This window comes from Mauremys mutica, chromosome 12, assembly GCF_020497125.1.
Source record: "Mauremys mutica isolate MM-2020 ecotype Southern chromosome 12, ASM2049712v1, whole genome shotgun sequence".
Lineage (NCBI taxonomy): Eukaryota > Metazoa > Chordata > Testudines > Geoemydidae > Mauremys > Mauremys mutica.
Genome location: NC_059083.1, coordinates 31640410 through 31659106, shown reverse-complemented (window position 1 = coordinate 31659106; position 18697 = coordinate 31640410). Strand labels below are relative to the sequence as shown.

General features: G+C 47.4%; 1 protein-coding gene across 1 annotated transcript in view; it reads left to right on the top strand.

The window, feature by feature from the left end:
- The window catches only part of LOC123345536 (zinc finger protein RFP-like), a 56256-nt gene that overhangs the window by 6944 nt on the left and 30615 nt on the right, over window positions 1-18697 (top strand). The gene's annotated exons all lie outside the window — the stretch shown is intronic.

Genomic DNA, 18697 nt, shown 5'->3' with positions numbered 1-18697 from the left:
CATTCACTAAGCAGCATCTGAACAGAGCTCTCTGCCCTGAGGGCTGACACATTTCTCTGGTTTACCCTAGTGGAGAGGTCTCCCCATCGCTCTTCTCCAACATCCTGCCTTTCCTGTGGGCAGGGCTGGGCTCTCCCATTGGAGCAGCTCACTGCTTCCTGGATTGGGGAGATGCTCTCCCTGTGATGCTGGCAGCGCCTCCCTTCTCTCTGGGCTGGGGATGGGGCTCCCCCACCCAATGCCACCTCCTACTCTGTGGTTTTAAGCAGCTCTTCCCCAGTGCTGCACCTTCCTCTCTGTTCCCCGGCCTGGGAGTGGAGGCTGCCTTAGGGGAGGGAGTTTCCCTCTGGGGTATAAAGCTGGTACCGGCCTCCTCTGCTCCCTCCTCAATAAAAGCTTCTGACGCCTTCCTGGCTGTGTCTCTGCCCCTGGGAATGGAGCAGCCCCAGCAGGGGGAGCCAGGAGCTGAAGCTTCTGTTAGCAAATGAGAAACACACTAGGCCCTGGTCTATGCTAAGGGGGGCGGGGGCGGTCGAGCTAAGATGCTGCCCCTCCCCCATCGACTCCGCTTCCACCTCTCCTGGCGGGGGAGAACCGGAGTTGACGGGGAGAGAGCTCGGGGATTGATTCATCTTGTCTAGACTAGACTCTATAAATTGATCCCCGATAGATCAATCACTACCCTGAGGAGCTGCAGTGACGTCCCTGCTCAGTCTCAGGTGCCCAGGGCAGAGGCAGCTCCCTGGGATCCAGGCCTGTCCCAGCCAGGACGGGGCTGCTGGGGAATCTGAGAAATGGCCCCAGGCTCCCCCAGGGCCGAGCTCTGCCCCTAACGCTCTGATTCTCTCTCCCCAGTGAATGTGACTCTGGATCCAGACACGGCTCATCCCAACCTCGTCCTGTCTGAGGATCGGAAAAGTGTGAGATGGGGAGACACATGGCAGCGACTGCCCAACAACCCTGAGAGATTTGACCCTTGGACCTGTGTGCTGGGCTGTGAGGGATTCACCTCGGGGAGACATTGCTGGAAGGTGGAGGTGGGGGCTGGGCGATACTGGGCTGTGGGGGTGGCCAGAGAGTCTGTGAGGAGGAAGGGAGAGATCAGCCTCAGCCCTGAGGGGGGGATCTGGGCTGTGGAACGATGGGGGGATCAGTTCCAGGCTCTCACCTCCCCTGAGACCCCCCTGCCCCTGAGCCGGTTCCCCAGCAGGATGCGGGTTTGTCTGGACTGTGACCGGGGGCAGGTGACATTTATCGATGCTCGTGACGAGGCCCCGATCTTCACTTTCCCGCCCGGCTCCGTCCCAGGGGGGAGAATCCGACCCTGGCTCTGGGTGGGGGGATCCCGGCTCAGACTGTGTCCCTGATACACGCAGGGGAGGGGCAGGGGGAATATCTCACTGGGAGCCCGGAGATCAGCCTGTCTAGCCTCATACACCCTTGTCTCTGTGACCTGTCCCTGTGGACTTTCTATCATCCCGTCTCTATGACCCTGGAGGCTGCTGCATGGTAGAGAAGCCAATAGCATCACTGACCCAAGGACTGTGCAGCCTGTTTGCCACTGTCCTGTATGATCCAGGAGAACTCTGGGGATCCTGGGTCAGACAGTGCCACTGAGACATGCGGGGCGGCGGGGGGCAACAGCCCACTGGGAATGGAAAAATTGGTTTCTCTAGCCAAGTAATCCTATCCCCTATGGCCTGGAGGACTCCTGTCTACCCAACCTCTGGCCTCTTAGCTCTATGGCCCTTCGAAGCTCCTCCCTCTGCCCCCCCCCCAACAGCTCCAAGTATGGGAGGAGAAAAGGGGACTTGGGGCATATGTGGGGGCTACAGAGTTGTTAGGCCTGAATAAAGATGTAGTACAAAACCGGTTAGGCCAACCTGACTGAAATCAGGCTAGCAGTGGTTTCTGGGTAAACCCAGAGTGGAATACTGAGAAGCAGTATTGTCTCACAAAGCCCTGGGAAAGAGTAAGATAAGTGAGGGGGCTGGTGCCAGCTGTGTTGTGTTAAGAAACAGTGTTTGAAGGACTGATAAGAAACACAAGCATCTCACAGTTCTGACTCTAACTCCCTAGTTTAGTGTTCGGTGTGTTTTTAACTCCCTCACATTCCTAACCTTTGGCGCTTGTTGAGATATTAACAATATAATGCTGTAGAGACTAGGCATGCGTATATATTAAAAGGTGTCTAATTTCTAGTTGTTAGACAAAGGGGGTGGATTGTGTCAAAGTTAGACTCAGGACTCACAGTTTGTCAGACCACTCTGTTTTATTAGCACAGCGCTCTGCTAATAACACCCAGATAATGTGAGCACCATGCAAGACACAAACTATCTTATTTATACAGATAAAAGGGTGAGAACTTAACAAGATAACAAAGGAAGCAGAATCAGATAAGTTTACCTGGGCTAGGCATGCATATACTAACTATTACCCATCTTCTGTTAATGTTTCGCCATTAGCACCATTGTTTATGCCTAATGTTTCTTTTCCTGGCACCTGTATTTCAACATTTCGTATTTCTGCTTAAAGGTACATACAACATTTCTTTAATCCATTCTTATTTTTACAATATAATTCATTCTACTTTCACAATCCCTCCTTTTGGTCAAGCTCACGCCATGACCAAAATTTTACTGGGTTCCACATATTAACCGTTCTTTATCTCTTTGTTCATCAGCAATATTCAAAATCATCATATTAGCACTCTGTTCTGGGGCAGTCACCTGAGTGGCATGCCTTACACAATTTTGGGTACAACAGGAGACTAACTGAAAACATACAAAAATTATTAGGATTCCAAACAGGATAGTCAGGGCTCCCTGAAACAACCAGTTTCCTATGCCAGAGAATACTTAGCCACTTCCATAAAGAACTTGGCTCTTCATGGGGAAGATATGCAATTTGTTCTAAGTGGCTAGCGTGATCTATTACCTCATTGGTATCGTCAGGTATAAACACACAACATTGTTTTCCAATGAGAGCACAGGTCCCTCCTTTGGCCGCCAGCACTATGTACAATGCCTGACGGTTTTGGAGGACCACCTGTCGGATCGCCCCTGTTTCTTTGGCCAGGGCTCATAAACTTTCTTCAGTTTTATTTGCCATTATTTTAACTACTTCTTTTAACCTCAGGAGCCTTTTTGCCTGGTGTATTACTCCCCAAGTGGGTTAAAGGAACTGCCAATAGTCTCTTCCCAGGTGTCATTACTGTTCCATATTGTGTTAAACGGACAAGGTCCTCCAGTGAGGTCTGGGGAATTGAGTGGGATAGCCAGGACAGGAACATCAGTTTGAGAGTGGGCTGGGATGTGGCTGCAGACCCAGCATTTAGAAATATTAAGGGTCTGAGCTATCCACACTTGCTGCTGGATAAAAGAATTGTCATTGTGGACTCCCCAGACCTTCAGACACCAACAGCCGAGGAACAGGCACCACCAGAGGTGCATGTTGGAGGCAGGGCCCTTCTGGTTCTGACAACCTCAACTGAGGGAACTGTAGTCACAGTTTTATGTCCACCAGGCAGCAGGCGCTAGGCTCACTACTGCTTTTTCTTGGGCCTTGCTTTAGGTAGTCGTCTGCTTCTGGCAACCCTTACGAGAACATAGATTGTAAGGTATTGCAGGCTGTTCCTCTACGTCATCTTCTGGAGTCAAAACTGACTCTGCATGGTCCTGAGGTGATGATTGGTTCGCTGGGGGTGGTGCATTCTTACACGGCAAAGCATGTATTCATGCTGCGGATTCCAGACAGTTTAACAGCCGTCTGGGTAGTAAGCAGTGCCTGATGATTCTTTGATACTCTTTAAGTCTTTTTGCTTCTTTCCTTGACTCTGGCTATAACAATGGCCTTCACACCTTATCTTTTCCTGATGCATTCATTCCTCATTCACACAAACAGATTGAGAATACAAACAGTAGTATTTTATATCGAGCAAAAAGGCATTGCAAATTAAACCTTGCTAAGTTTTACAATTAATAACCAAGACAATTTACACTGAGACCCAGGCCTTCAATGTTTCTTTAATTTACTTAACATAGACACAATAGAGAATCCTGTCTCTTACTACCTAAATCTTAAAACAAAGAGTTAGAGAGGGCCCAATTTGTAATGCATATGGGAAAACAGAATCTTACAGTTCCAGAGGGTCATTTCTTTCTGCTATTCAAAAAGGGTGGCTGGCAGGATGAAATCAAATTATACATTATAAAGTCCAGCTTCTACATATCCCCCTTTTGACACTAAGATTATCAATCGCCAGTGTCACTATTATGTAGTAAAATACTGGGAGGTGATTTGGGCCTGTGGCTCTAGCTTTGCATACATTTGTTTTATCCACCAGCATATTTTAAACATTTCAATTAAACACATACAATTTAAAACCAAAAACAATTAGGGGTAGTAACATTAGTATGCCAGTAGTTGTGGGAGACCATCCAGATAATATGAATGGTTCTGTTTCCCACAGTGTTTTGTTTGTTTGTTTTTAGGAACTATGTTACCTTTTTAAACAGATAATTGGTAACTGTTTGCCATTCAATGCCAAGACTGATAGAGAACTCAGCTAAATCAGTGCTTACAGTAAGCTGAGACTTTTTGGTTGTGGCAAATAGTAAATGTGATTATTGGTAAACACAGTACTTACATTACATGTACATTTGTCTACTGATGGGTTGCTAAAACTTCTATCCTTTTAAAACACTTCTTTCCAAGAATTAACACACACATTGCCCGTTATACAATACTTTGGTCTAATTATTAATTTTATCCCACATACAGGATCCTAGTGAGATGTCTTTACTACAGGGCTTTGGAGCAACAGGCATGGATAAGCATACCCACTTTTGAGGAGTCCACTTGGTACAACCTCTAGTGTCCAATAGTTTCCCTTCCTCCCAGCCCACTGGCTTGAGGTTTGAGGTAGCCAGAAGGATCCCAGGCGCAATCTGTGGAGTGGGCTAGCTTTCCATATCTTTGCTTCCAGAGCCTGTTGGGGTGTGCAATTTTAACAACAATTTCTTCACTTAACAAATTTTGTGTTACCATACTGGAGTCATACTGCATCCAGTTATATTGATAGGTATTAAACAATTATCTTTTTCTTTGCTTTAACAGATGTATTAAAACCTTAATATTCTCTGATATTACCCAAAACATCTTATGTTCTAAATATCTGCATTTTAGTACATTCCATAGCTATTGCAGTATGTTTTTTTTAAACTTTTGTTTTTTTAATAGGTTGTTCTGTAGCTGGTATTAGCTTTTTCTGATTTTCTGAAAGACAAAAATAACATTTTTCTACCTCTTTCAGGGTGGCATTGATTGTTGCTTAAAAGATTCCTTTCTTTTACAAATACCCTTGCTGATTGCAGGCAAAACAGAGGAATTACCCCCATATTTTCCTGTGTGTGTGTTTTAAGTTTATTCACAGGTGATAGCTGAGAAGCATCATTACCATATTACCTTCAAGGATTTTTCCAAAAATCATACACACTATACCTTGTTACAGGGGTACTTACTAACATTAAATTTATTTCAATGTTTAATATTAACAATAACATTTAGCATCAAATCTCTTAAAGGGATCTTGTTATACCATGTCTTTTATTTAGGCAATTTATTTTGTGCTGGCAGTTTTCACCTTCCTTTATCAGTTAGGTAATTTGCATCAACACAGGCTTGGCTTTTGGATTCAAAGCCATCAGCAGAGCTCAGAGACTCTGTCTTAAAAGGGACACAATCAACTTCCACCAGAGTTTTGATTTCTTTCCACTTTCAACTCCTGCTTACAAAACACACAGAGATCTGAAAAAGAAAACAGTCTATTGCGGCTCTTTTTGGAGCCCTAATAGGATTTTAATTCAGTAGCATATTTCATTTGTATTTTTTTTACCCCTTTTTACAATATACACTGCACATGTCCTAGGGAAAAAGCACATTTCTTCTATAGTACAACTTTTTTTTTTTTTTAAACATTAGCCATATGAATTTTTACATACGATGTAACTGTTTCTTTTTTCTTACAGAGTTTTCATGTACCCTTATCAAAAGTGACAGTCTGATTACACAGAGCAATTTTAAGGCTCAGTGTTTTTAACATTGCTTCTTTTTGTTTTGTGCACCTCACCTCTGCTGTTGCTTCAGAGGGGCACTGTTAAAAAATTATTTTTTTTTTCACTACAGCTCTTATCTGCTATTGTTACCAAAAAAACAAAACAAAACCAAACAAACAAAAAGACTCCAGAATCTCTCCCTATTCTCCTGATTTTGACTGCCATATTGCAGCCATGACTTGGTTTTTATTTAAAAAAACATTTTAAATTTTATAAAGAATCAAGTTACCCCTTAAGGGTTAAATGCTAAATCCCAAAGCCAAACATCACTAATTACCTGTGTCTTGCAAAAAGGTCTGTCAGTTTTGCAACTTTGAATTAAGAGTCAAATGAATTTTTTTAGTGGCATTAAAAACAAAAACAAAACTAATTTATCTTACACCTACAAAACAGGAGTTTTACAAACCAGATGTGCTGGTTTAGATTCTTAGAACTTTACATATTTTCACAAATAGATACATACACATTTTCACAAAATTTAACTGCTTAATTCTCTCCAGCCTTTGTAGAGTTAACTTTTCACTCTCTTTCCTTAAATCACTTGTTTTTCTCCCAAAATAACACCTTTATCCCCTCAGATTTCACCATTTTAAGTATTGTTCCAGGGGTTCATGCCTGCACTTACTGCTTTTCTTACTCCTTACACTATGCCCTTAGGGCTTCCAACCTGTTTTTCAGTTTCTTTATCTGTTGCTTGCCTGCTTTTCTGGGCCCGATCCTGCTTTTTTTTTTTTTTTTTTTTTTTCTTGAATGAACTGTTTGAGTGATATTGTGGTCACTTCACAATTTTGAAATAAATGTTCAAGGAAAGGAGCCCCTCCCCTTGCTGAATTGTTAGTGGAACACTAAAGAATCAGTTTTTGAGGCAGACAACAAAGGGGAACAGAACAAGGGGCTTTTTGTCCTTTTTACAATGAGATAGGAGAATTAAGGGGGTTGGATCAATCCGGGGTGGGTTTTTGAGAACGGGGTAAAGGGGAGCGCTCGGTCTGGTGGTGGGAGAGGAGGCTTTTAATAAAGCTTTTAACTTATTATTTGAATATTTGAGAGAGGCGAGTTTTGATTTTGTCTAGCTACGATTTGCCTCTTCCCACCACTGAATGAAACAATTAACCTCTTCTTTAGCCAATTTAGTTTTAGGTTGGCCGAGTTTGTCATTTAAGACGTCCACTCGGTCTTTGTTCCAAGATATTAACAGTGGCCACTGAGTTTTGGGATCCCCCTGAGTTAGCCTAGACCATTTTTCCAGAAATTTACAGGAGTCCGGACCCTTCTTACAGGAGTCTGGACCCATCCTAAATATATAAAATGAGCCAGCGTTCGTTTAGGGAACTGTCCTGACTTAGACGTCTGGTTACCCATACAGGAGGACTTCACACACCAATCGCACAAGAAGGAAATTCGGGTTCGTCAGAGCAACACACAAAAGGAGCCCACAGGCTACTGCCTCAATTGCCCTTGCTTTCACACCAGGGGTTTTACCCAAAGTGTGGTGCGGCTGCAATTGTGCAGATTCCACTCACTCAGACCGCAGGGACAGGAACCCCTTGGTCGGCCGATCCCCGGACAGAGATGGCACCCAGACTCAAACACTCCACAGGAAGACAGATAGACACAGAGACAGGACAGTCCTCAGTCCGGACAAAACACAGAAATAATTACCTGACCAGATTCCTGATGTCAGATCCCGGGATCCCTACCAGAACAGAGTGGGAACCAACAGGTTCAATGGCGTAGACTTCACTGTGGTCGTGCACCTTTCCGTTCTGGTGGAGGACCGCTCGGGCCAAATGCCCAGGTGCCGGCTGCCACGGTCATCCTACAAAAACAGTCAGGAATCACACAGCCCCAGTGAAGACGGTTGCCATCTCGGTGGAACCTCCAAATTGTCAAAGTTAGACTCAGGACTCACAGTTTGTCAGACCACTCTGTTTTATTAGCACAGCGCTCTGCTAATAACACCCAGATAATGTGAGCACCATGCAAGACACAAACTATCTTATTTATACAGATAAAAGGGTGAGAACTTAACAAGATAACAAAGGAAGCAGAATCAGATAAGTTTACCTGGGCTAGGCATGCATATACTAACTATTACCCATCTTCTGTTAATGTTTCGCCATTAGCACCATTGTTTATGCCTAATGTTTCTTTTCCTGGCACCTGTATTTCAACATTTCGTATTTCTGCTTAAAGGTACATACAACATTTCTTTAATCCATTCTTATTTTTACAATATAATTCATTCTACTTTCACAATTGCTTAAGTAAATGATTTATGACGTAATAAAACTGTCTATATAAGCTAATACTAAGCTGTAAAGAGGGGGCTGGTTCTTTTCGGATACGAGCTGTTCTTTACTGATGCGTGCACTTGTCAATAAAGAACTTTTTATCGGACCTTGCTGGTGTTGCCTGTCTCTCTGCGGTCAGACAACGAACTTTGCTGTCAACACAATGAAGACCCAGAATGTAGAGGTGCATCTGCAGAGTTCACCTCTCATCCTGGTGGGGGCCAGGGGGTGCATCTTGCTTGGTCCACTGTCCAAGCATTTGCTCTGGCACCAGATGCCTTGCCAGCCACTCACAGCTCTACTCAGTGGTTTCCCCAAGAATTGAAATTAGGGGGGGGGGTTCGAATTTACAGGAGGGGTGTCAGGACCAATGATATATAAAAGAGATATGAATAAAGTAAATGTTTTGTTAGGATGATGCAAATTTAACATAAGAATAATGCAAGTTACACCAAAACGCATAACAGTTCTAGATTTCTAAAAATATATAAGTAAAAAAAATTTAATTTAAATTGACTTTTGAAAAGTAAGCCATCATGGGATAAGAGGGAAGTTTTCTCATGGATCAATAACTGGTTAAAAGATCGGAAACAAAGGGTAGGAATCAATTATCAGTTTTCAGAATGGAGAGAGATAAATAGTGGCATCCTTGAGGGGTCAGTACTGGGACCAGTCCTATTCAACATATTCATCTGGTAAAATGGGTAAACAGTGAGGTGGCAAAATTTGCAGATGATACAAAACTATTCAAGATAGTTAAGCCCCAGGCAGACTGTGAAGAGTTACCAAGGCATCTCACAAAACAGGGTGACTGGGCAACAAAATGGCAAATGAAATTCAATGTTGATAAATGCAAAGTAATGCACATTGGAAAACAATCTCAACTATACATACAAAATGATGGCATCTGAATTAACTGTTACCACTTAAGAAAGAGATGTTGGAGTCATTGTGGATAGTTCTCTGAAAACATCCACTCAATGTGGTGCAGCTGTCAAAAAAGCAAACAGAATGTTGGGAATCATGAAAGGGATAGATACTAAGACAGAAAATATCATATTGCCTTTCTATAAATCCATGGTATGTGTACTCCTTGAATAGTGTGTGCAGATCTGGTCACCCCATCCCAAAAGAGATATATTGAAATTGGAAAAGGTACAGAGATGGGCAACTAAAATGATCAGGGATATAAAACAGGAGGAGAGATTAAAATGACTGGGAATTTTCAGCTTAGAGAAGAGATGACTAAGGGGGATATGATAGAGGTCTATAAAATCTTGAGTGGTGCGAAGAAAGTGAATAAGGAAATGTTATTTAATCCTTCACATAACACAAGAACTAGCAGTCACCCAATTAAATTAATAGGCAGCAGGTTTTTAAAAAACAAAGGAAGTACTTCTTCATACAATATAAAGTCAACCCAGGGAACTCTTTGCCGGAGAATGCTGTGAAGACCAAAACTATAACAGGATTAAAAAAAGAACTAGATAAATTCCTGGAGAATAGGTCCATTAGTGACTATTAGCCAGGATGGGAGGGATGCAACACTTAAAAATCTTGGCCTACTAGGAAACATATTTATATAAGCTTCCATTCCCAGTCACAAATCTAGCATTCTGGAGCAAAGTGACTAAAATATAGTCCAACAAACAAATGTTTATTAAGGTGCCCCTCGCTTTTCCCTCCACCGCACCCCGCTCTCCGGTGTTGTCTTTGGTCAGTGGAGACTCAGAGTTCAGAGGTGCTTTCACGTGAGTACACCTTCCAGGTGGAGGACAAGAAGGCACTTTACTTGTTCCTCCAGCTGCTCACTGTTCGCTCTGGCCACGGCTGTTCATTGTGCCACTGTTCACTCCACCGCTCTGTTGCCAATGGCCCTGCGCAGTCACCGTCTGCTGCCACCTGCCACTTTGACCTCTGCGAGTTGGTCTCTTGAGGTTCCACCAGCTCTCAGTGATTTCAGCTGAGCTCTCAGTGGGGGAACCTCACTGCTAGTGCAGTCTGGGCTGTCTCTTACACAAAAACACTGTACCCACAGGAACACTGTCCCCACAACAGGACTAAGCACTTAGACCTGATTGTCAGTGATTTCAGCTGCAGTGGTCACTTAACAGAACAAAAGACTCTCTATGGAGCCTAATCAGCTCTGTCTTTAAACAGTGGAGAGGGACAGGTCCCCGCCCTCTCTCTTGATGCCTTCAAATCATCACAGACTAAGGGTATGGCTACACTGGCGATTTGCAGCGCTGGAAAGCCTCCACCAGCGCTGCAATTAGTAAGTGGCCACACCTGCAGGGCACTTCCAGCGCTGCAACTCCCTGGCTGCAGCGCTGGCCGTACACCTCACTCGGCATGGGGAATAAGGATTCCAGCGCTGGTGCTGCAGCGCTGGTCATCAAGTGTGGCCACACACCAGCGCTGTGATTGGCCTCCAGGGTATAAGGTGTATCCCAGAATGCTTTTATAAATTACTCTCTTTGTTTTGTTATGCAGCCTCTCTTTGTTTTGTTGTGAACGAGCTCTGATCGGAGCTCCGAACAGAGCTCCTGTTTGCTGTGATCATCTGTACCTGGCTGTAAACAATCAAATGAGAGGCAGGCAAACAGAACGGAGCCGATCGAAGCTCCGTTGAACTGCTTATCTAAAAAAACAAACACTGATCACAGCAAACAGGAGCTATCTGTACCTGGCTGTGAACGATCAAATGAGAGGCAGGGGAAACAGAGTTGGATGCAGGCTGTTTGCAAGACTTTAAGGGTTCGCAAACATTTTGTGATTTTTCCAATCTCTCTCTTCCCCGCTCCCTGTCACAGTACACCACAGGGAGTGAGTGAAACAGCGGGGAGTCCGTGTTGGAGGCAGGCTGATTGCAATTAAGAGTTAAGACTAAGAGCTCATGAACATTTTGTGATTTTTCCAATCCAGGAAGCTAACACACAGTGTTGGCTCCAAAAATCCACTCTCTATCTTCCCCGCTCCCTGTCACAGTACACCACCCTCCACCCCCCTCTTTTGAAAAGCACGTTGTTGCACTTCAATGCTGGGATAGCTGTCCATAATGCAGCACTCCCAACAGTGCTGCTAATACTGCAAATGTGGCCACACACCAGCGCTGGTAGCTGTGAGTGTGGCCACACACCAGCGCTGCTCCTACACAGCTGGATGACCAGTGCTGCAAACTACCAGTGCTGCAAACCGTAAGTGTAGCCATACCCTAAGTACAGTTCTACTGCCCTTTACTCATACAATAAAAACAACATTTCATCCCCCATTTGCCCCACATTCAAGCAGGGCCGCCCAGAGGGGGGGGCAAGAGGGGCAATTTGCCCCAGGCCCCGGGCCCAGCAGGGGCCCCCATGAGAGTTTTTCGGGGCCCCTGGAGCGGGGTCCTTCACTCGCTCCGGGGCCCCCGGAAAATTCTCGTGGGGCCCGGGCCCCCGGAGCTTCTTTGCTCCCAGTCTTCGCTGGCGGGGGGGGGGTCCTTCCTCTCCGGGATAGAAGGACCCCCCCGCCGCCGAATTACAGCCGAAGCGGGACCCGCCGCCGGAGTGCAGCCGGGTCTTCGGCGGTAATTCGGCTGCAGGGGGCGGGGGGTGTCCTTCCGTTCCGGGACCCACCGCTGAAGTGCCCCGAAAACCCGCGGTGGGGGCTGCACTTCGGGGGCGGGTCCTGCTTTGGCGGTAATTCGGTGGAGGGGGGTCCCCGCCGTGGGTCTTTGGGGCACTTTGGTGGCGGGTCCCGGAATGGAAGGACCCCCCGCCGACGACTTACCGCCGACTTACTGCTGAAGCGGGGGCCCCCACCGCCGAAGACCCCCGGGCCCCCGGAATCCTCTGGGCGGCCCTGCATTCAAGTGGTTTGTAACCCAACCCCAGCCAAAATCTATCACTTGGACAACACAGCTCGGTTTGCTGGATACCTTGGTAGATTAGGTGTGAATGTAAATATAATCTGGCCCTGAAGCTTTTCCCCCCAGCCCCAGCTTATCACTAGCTGTCAGGGAGAGCTCATTTAGACTTCGCTTACAAATCATCATTTGAAATTATTAGGTTGGCCAACATCACCGAAATGAATGCACTGACATCATAAAAAACAACAGCTGTATAAGGAAGCAAGGAAGCTAGTCTATGTTAATACTTTTCAGATCTATTATACTTTTTCAGATACACATATTTTATCATACACTGTATAAGCTTTTAAAGTGTGTATTAATGTTTCAGTTTAAATTCATATTTCCAAACAGTCACTAAATTGGTATGTAACTAGCTCACAAAACTGGGGGGGTGTTGGGGAAATTCAGCGGGGGTGTAGGGAAATCACTGTTCCCCAGCATCCAGGTTCTTACCACCACCAGCAGCTGCCTCCAACACCTGTACGTTCACCAACCAGCCCTGAGAACTACGACCCTTACCCTCTGCACTCAACCCCCATCACCAGGCAGTATAGGCATCCAGAAGTGCAGCAGTCATTGCACAGCACTCCAGACAGGACATATTCAAACCTGTGACCGTACAGTTCCCCACCCACCCCACCCACCTGCCCTTTTAGGTTCCCAAAATGTTGTGTGTCTGTCAATAAACTTATTTTCTTTTCAATAAATGAATTATTGGCTTTGAAAACAGTCGTTATTATTGCAGAAAGTCAAAGATACCTTAGCCCAGGAAAGAAACAGGCACTGCAAATCAGCTTAGGAAACACACATTCCTACTATCATTGTAACCACTGCACTTCACTCCCATGCAAGGCACCAAACATTACTGTTGGTTTTCAGCCTCAAATTCCTCCCTCAAGGCATCCCTAATCCTCGCAGCCCTGTGCTGGGCCTCTCTAGTAGCTCTGCTCATAGGCGGCAGGTTCGTAAAATTTTTGGTGGGGCCCAAAATGGTGGTGTCCGCCCCCCCCCCCCCCGCTCTCACCCTGTAAGCTGATATAAAATGAAGCTACAATGCGTCAGCACCACAAGATTACAAGGGTCAATTAAAAGTGGAAAGTCAGAAGCAGCACTTGCCTGCTTCAATATACGGTATTACATTTTGTTACACCTGTTGTGACAAAGTGGGAATGTTCTTAATGTTTTCTCTCAATACTGTGTGGGTGCCTCAGTTTCCCCTGCAAAGTGCCAACTGACGGTGTTGGGGACAAAGAGATCAGGTGGCCTCCTTGTCCGGAAGAGACACAAAGGCTAGAGGAGGGAGTGTCAGTTTGGAGCTGGCTGGGGAAATCGGGAGAGGCCCAGAACTTGGGTCTGGGCTCCCCACCCCCCCAAGATGGACCTGACTGAGGGGTCCTGTTTTCTGTACCTACAAGCTCTGTTTTAGACTGTATCCCTGTCATCTAATAAACCTTCTGTTTTACTGTCTGGCTGAGAGTCACATCTGACTGCGGAGTTGGGGTGCAGGGACCTCTGGTTGCCCCAGGACCTGCCTGGGCACACTCGCTGCGGAAAGTGCATGGTGTGGAAGGGCATGCTGAATGCTCCGAGGTCAGACCCAGGAAGGTGTAAGCTTCTTGCCCTGGAGACAGTATGCTCAGAGAGGAGGCTCCCCCAGAGTCCTGACTGGCTTTGTATGGAGTTGTTCCAAAGTATCCCAGCATCCCCTTCCACACCATGCGCTTCCCGGAAGTCTGCACAGGCACTGACACTCCCTCCTCTGGCCTTTGTCTCTTTTCCAGGCATTAGGAGGCCACCTGATCTCTTTGTTCTCCAACACCTTCAGTTGGCACCTTGCAGGAGGGTGGCCCAGGCCATCAGTTGCCTGGAGGCAGGGTTGCAGCCATTCTCTGTGCAGATGGCATCACACTGGTCCTCTAGGGCTTTACAACAATCACACCCCCTTATCCCACCATCTAGAGCCTTAAGAAATGCATTGGGGAAACTGAGGCACACAGACAGTATTCAGAGAAAACACCTGTATACGACCAGTTACATACTTTGAAGGGTGTAAAATAATCAAATATTGTGCTAAATACAATGATACTCCAAACACCTTCAGTTGGCACCTTGCAGGAGAGTGGCCCAGGCCATCAGTTGCCTGGAGACAGGGTGTCGGCCATTCTCTGTGCAGATGGCATCACACTGGCCCTCTAGGGCTTTACAACAATCACACCCCCTTATCCCACCATCTAGAGCCTTAAGAAATGCATTGGGGAAACTGAGGCACACAGACCATATTCAGAGAAAACACCTGTATACGACCAGTTACATACTTTGAAGGGTGTAAAATAATCAAATATTGTGCTAAATACAATGATACTCCAAACTGACCACCAAATTTAAGTTGCACGTTTTTCTCCTCAGGTGAGGGTTCTGGGGTGGGGCTGGGGATGAGGGGTTCACAGTGCAGGAGCGTGCTCGGTGCTGGGGGTGCAGGCTTTGGGATGAGGCAGGGCTGAGGATGAGGATCTTGGGGTGCAGATAGGCTGCCCCAGGGCTAGGGCCAGAGAGGACTCCCCATCACCACCACTGGCAGCAGCAAGCTCCAGGGGAGGGACCCCTCCTCTGCCCCCCTACCCCCCACAGCACACTCACTCTGCACCACAGTCACTGCACATGCTCCTAGGGCCCCTCAGGTCCAGAAAGCTCACTCCCCTCCCCTATGATGGGTACTGGGGGGGGGGGGTTGCCATCACAGGTGGCCTTCCGTGCTGCCCCTCACCATAACTTCACTGTGGATGGGTGATGGGGCTGCCCCTTGCCCAGCATGGGGCAGAAGTGGGGTAGGCAGGGTGGTGGCTGGCTATGGGGTGGGGGAGCAGGGTGTCATAAAATTCATCCAAGCCCCAGCTGCTCAGGTCTAGGAAGCCTCCCTCTCCCATCCCTCCTGTGGCTGGTGGGTTGATGGGTGCTGGGGGAGGGGGCATTGCCTTCACATGTGGCTTCCTGCCTCCCCTGTGCAGCCTGCTGCTCCTCACTGGGGGTAGGAGTGGGGGCTGGAGCTGGGGCTGGGGCTGGGGCTAGGGGGGAATCATAGGGTCAAACACTCAAACATAATAAAAAAAATCATAGGGTCAAACACTCACGGAAGCCCCAAAAGCTGCTAAGGTGAGGGATGTCCCTCTCCTGGCGGAAAGTCCCGTTCGCGTCTCCTCCAGGTAGGGGCAGGGGAGGGGAGAAGAGGCCCCCTCCACTCCCCTCCCCCTCTACAGCAGCAGTTAGTTAGCATTGTTCTTATGCTAATGCGGCAGCTGTAGCCTTAGGCTACAGCAGCAAAAGCAAGGGAGAGAGCTCTCTTTACATTCAGGCAGGGAAACTTCGGGGGGGGGGGGGAAAACCTAGCTCCAAATATTGGTGGAGCAGAGCCCCTGATTATGAATATTCCTGGGGCTTTAGCTCCACGAGCCCATATAAGCTGGCGCCCATGCCCCTGCTCTCTGGCTGTGCAAATTCAACCTCCAGGCGTTGAACCTCGGAGGTCCATGCCTGACTGAATCTTTCACCCTTCCCTTGACAAATATTATGGAGGGTACAGCACGTGGATATAACCGCGGGGATGCTGCTTTCCCCCAAGTCTAGCTTCCCATACAGAGATCGCCAACTGTCTGAACTGGAGAGAAAAAGGGGAAATCCCTAGAATCATTCAGACAGGGTGAGATTTAGGAGAAGATTGTCTTTAAATTACGAGAAAATTTCAGTGGAAACATCTCCCTGGGATTGTAGCTAAAGTTACCAACCAAAGCAACAGTGGCCAGGACACAAAGCCCTAAAACTAGCCCATTTAGCAGTGAGGAGATCCAGGGGCACTGGAACAGGGAAGACCAGGGACCATGGTGGTGAGGCCACTGAGCTCTGCCCATTTTTTAATATGGGCACAGTTTGGGGGCAGGAGGCCACTGCAAGCCTTGGGCAGGTGCGGAGTGTCACAGGCAGTGGTAGTGCAGGGCAGGGCAGGGCAGCTGATCAGCTCCTCCCCATGAGGAACAGCCCCTGCCCGCGGTGCCATCTTCTTCCCAGTGCCAGCCCCTCTCACCCACCCCAGCACAGGCTGGGGGAGGGGCTGACTTTACGATGCACAGGCTGTGCTGTGCTGGGGCCCTATGTCCTGGCCCCAGAAGGGGGCTGGATTTCACCTCCCCAACCCCCCTGCACTGCATGTGCAGAGAACCCAGTTTTGGGGTGCAGTGAATGGCACTCATGTCTGACCAAGTCACTCAGAGATTGATCCAAAAGCCTTTTATGTGAGTGGGAATCTTGCCTCTGCTTTCAAGAGGCACCAGATCAGGTCGTGGGATCTTCTTGTGCCGTGGGGGTCTCTGCTTGCGAAAGAAGTTTATTAACACTCAGGTTATCAGCATCTCTGGGGAAATGGCTGGTGACGGTTTCTCAGTCATTGTTTGACACCAATTATACTAAGATCCATTGTACGTTGAATTATAATTTTGATGGTTCAACCCCCAGTGAGCATCCAATCAGCATCTTCACTGACATGAGCTGTGAATATTTAAGGGACACAGCCCTGAGCACCTGCCCCTTTGCTTTTCTCACCACCGCTGGATTTCAGTGTCTGCTCCCAGGTGGCTACCCCCGCAGACTCTCCCAGGCCCCCTCTGTCTGTCCCCAGATCCCCTCCTGCAGCCAGGCTGGACGAGTGGCCTGAGAGCTGTTGTGGAAAATTAGCCACATGTTTGATTTTAGATCAGACAGCCTGAGGCACCTTTATTGTTATACAGGCATGCATGCATGGAAGGTTAGCATGGCCCCATGCAAGGGGTGGCTGCCCTCTCTTCAACGGATTTCACCAAGCTTATAAAGGCTAAAACCACAAATCATTACTTACTAAATTTCCCTTATTTGGGATTATCAATGGCAAATTAAGCAAGCTAGCTCAGTACTTTTCCATATTTGGTTTTTCCTGTTATTGTTCTTTGGCAGTTTTCGTTGGTGGTCTGCCTGCCTTAAGACCCCTCCTTTGCGGTCGCATTGGATAAGGCTCTTGTCTCATTCTAACTGAGCTGGCACATATGGGCCCTCTTTGTTCCTTTCCTCAGTTCCTCTATCTCTGGTCTCATCCCCAACCCTCTCCCCCGTGCCCCTTGTACAGACAAACAAGTTTTGCAGAAGTTCCAACCTTTGCTCTTACATAGCAATTGTTCTAGCTACAGGCCTTGAGCCTGCGAATCAAGGGGGGTTAAGATACGTTAAAAAAAATGGGCCTATAAGCGGGGTGGGGGGATATTTTCCCTATCAGAGCCTTGGGGACAGGAGATCTCTGGTTAGCTCATCCCCTGTACAGCGCAGGAGCCCCACCACCAGCTCCCCTCACACCGACTGCCATCTGCAGAGAGCCAGGAGTCCCGGATTGCTGGGGAGACTGTGCAGGGAAACAGAAGCAGGAGCCGCCAGGCTAAGAACAGGTGTGACGGCTGCTCTCTTGGCCAGTGCACCCAGCCCTGAACCAGGGACCCCTAGAGCTCTCTGTTTGTCCCACACCCTGTGCAGTGCAGGACCCCTCGTGCCAGCTCCCCTCACGCCCACTGCCCTTGGCCATTGGTGGGGAGGAGATTGGTCTCAGTACAGCACTGAGTCCCTGGCCTCTCTGCTGGGACTGACAAACAGGGAGAAAATCAGTGCAGGCCTTACTGGGCGTGGTTGTGTTACAGGGTCAAGTGCCCAGGCTGAGATCCCAGCACATTCCACAGGCATCTGAGCCGCCATCAGATGGACTTTCAGCCTCAGTCTGTGTAGTGCGAAGGGAGGAATTGGGTTATTGTCCTGGGGGAGCTGCTGGAGGAGGGAGGAGATTTAGCTGCTCACAGACAATTTTAACAGTTCTAAAGCTTCAACTTCTTGAATCTCAGTGTCCAGTGTCATTAAATAGTTCTGGTCTGACCAAAATACTGTCTGATCCCCCCATTATTTTCCACAGCCTTGAAAATTTAAATTGGTAACAATTGGAATGAAATGCTGAAACCGGGATTTTTTTGCAACTGTGAAAGTTTAAATTAATAAATATAAAAATTGCTTAAAATGAACATTTTCTGTCAAAATTATATAGTATAAAAAAAAAAGAATTCCACCAAATCTGACTATCGCGCCTTAGACACACAGACCCTGCTCCTGCAGGCTCATCCTCACAGGGAGAGCTGACGTCCATGTGAAGCCCCAGTGACCCTCCCCACCAGCACAGATGGCTGATTGCCAGACCACAGCGCTAGTGGTAAATTTCTCACCACAGCCTCCAGGGCTGTAATCTTACAGGTAGGCCCCTTCCAACTGAACAAAGAACAGGAGTCAGTTCCAGGAAGGGAAACACCCCCTTGCTGCTGCAGGTGGGGCATAGTGTGAACTCA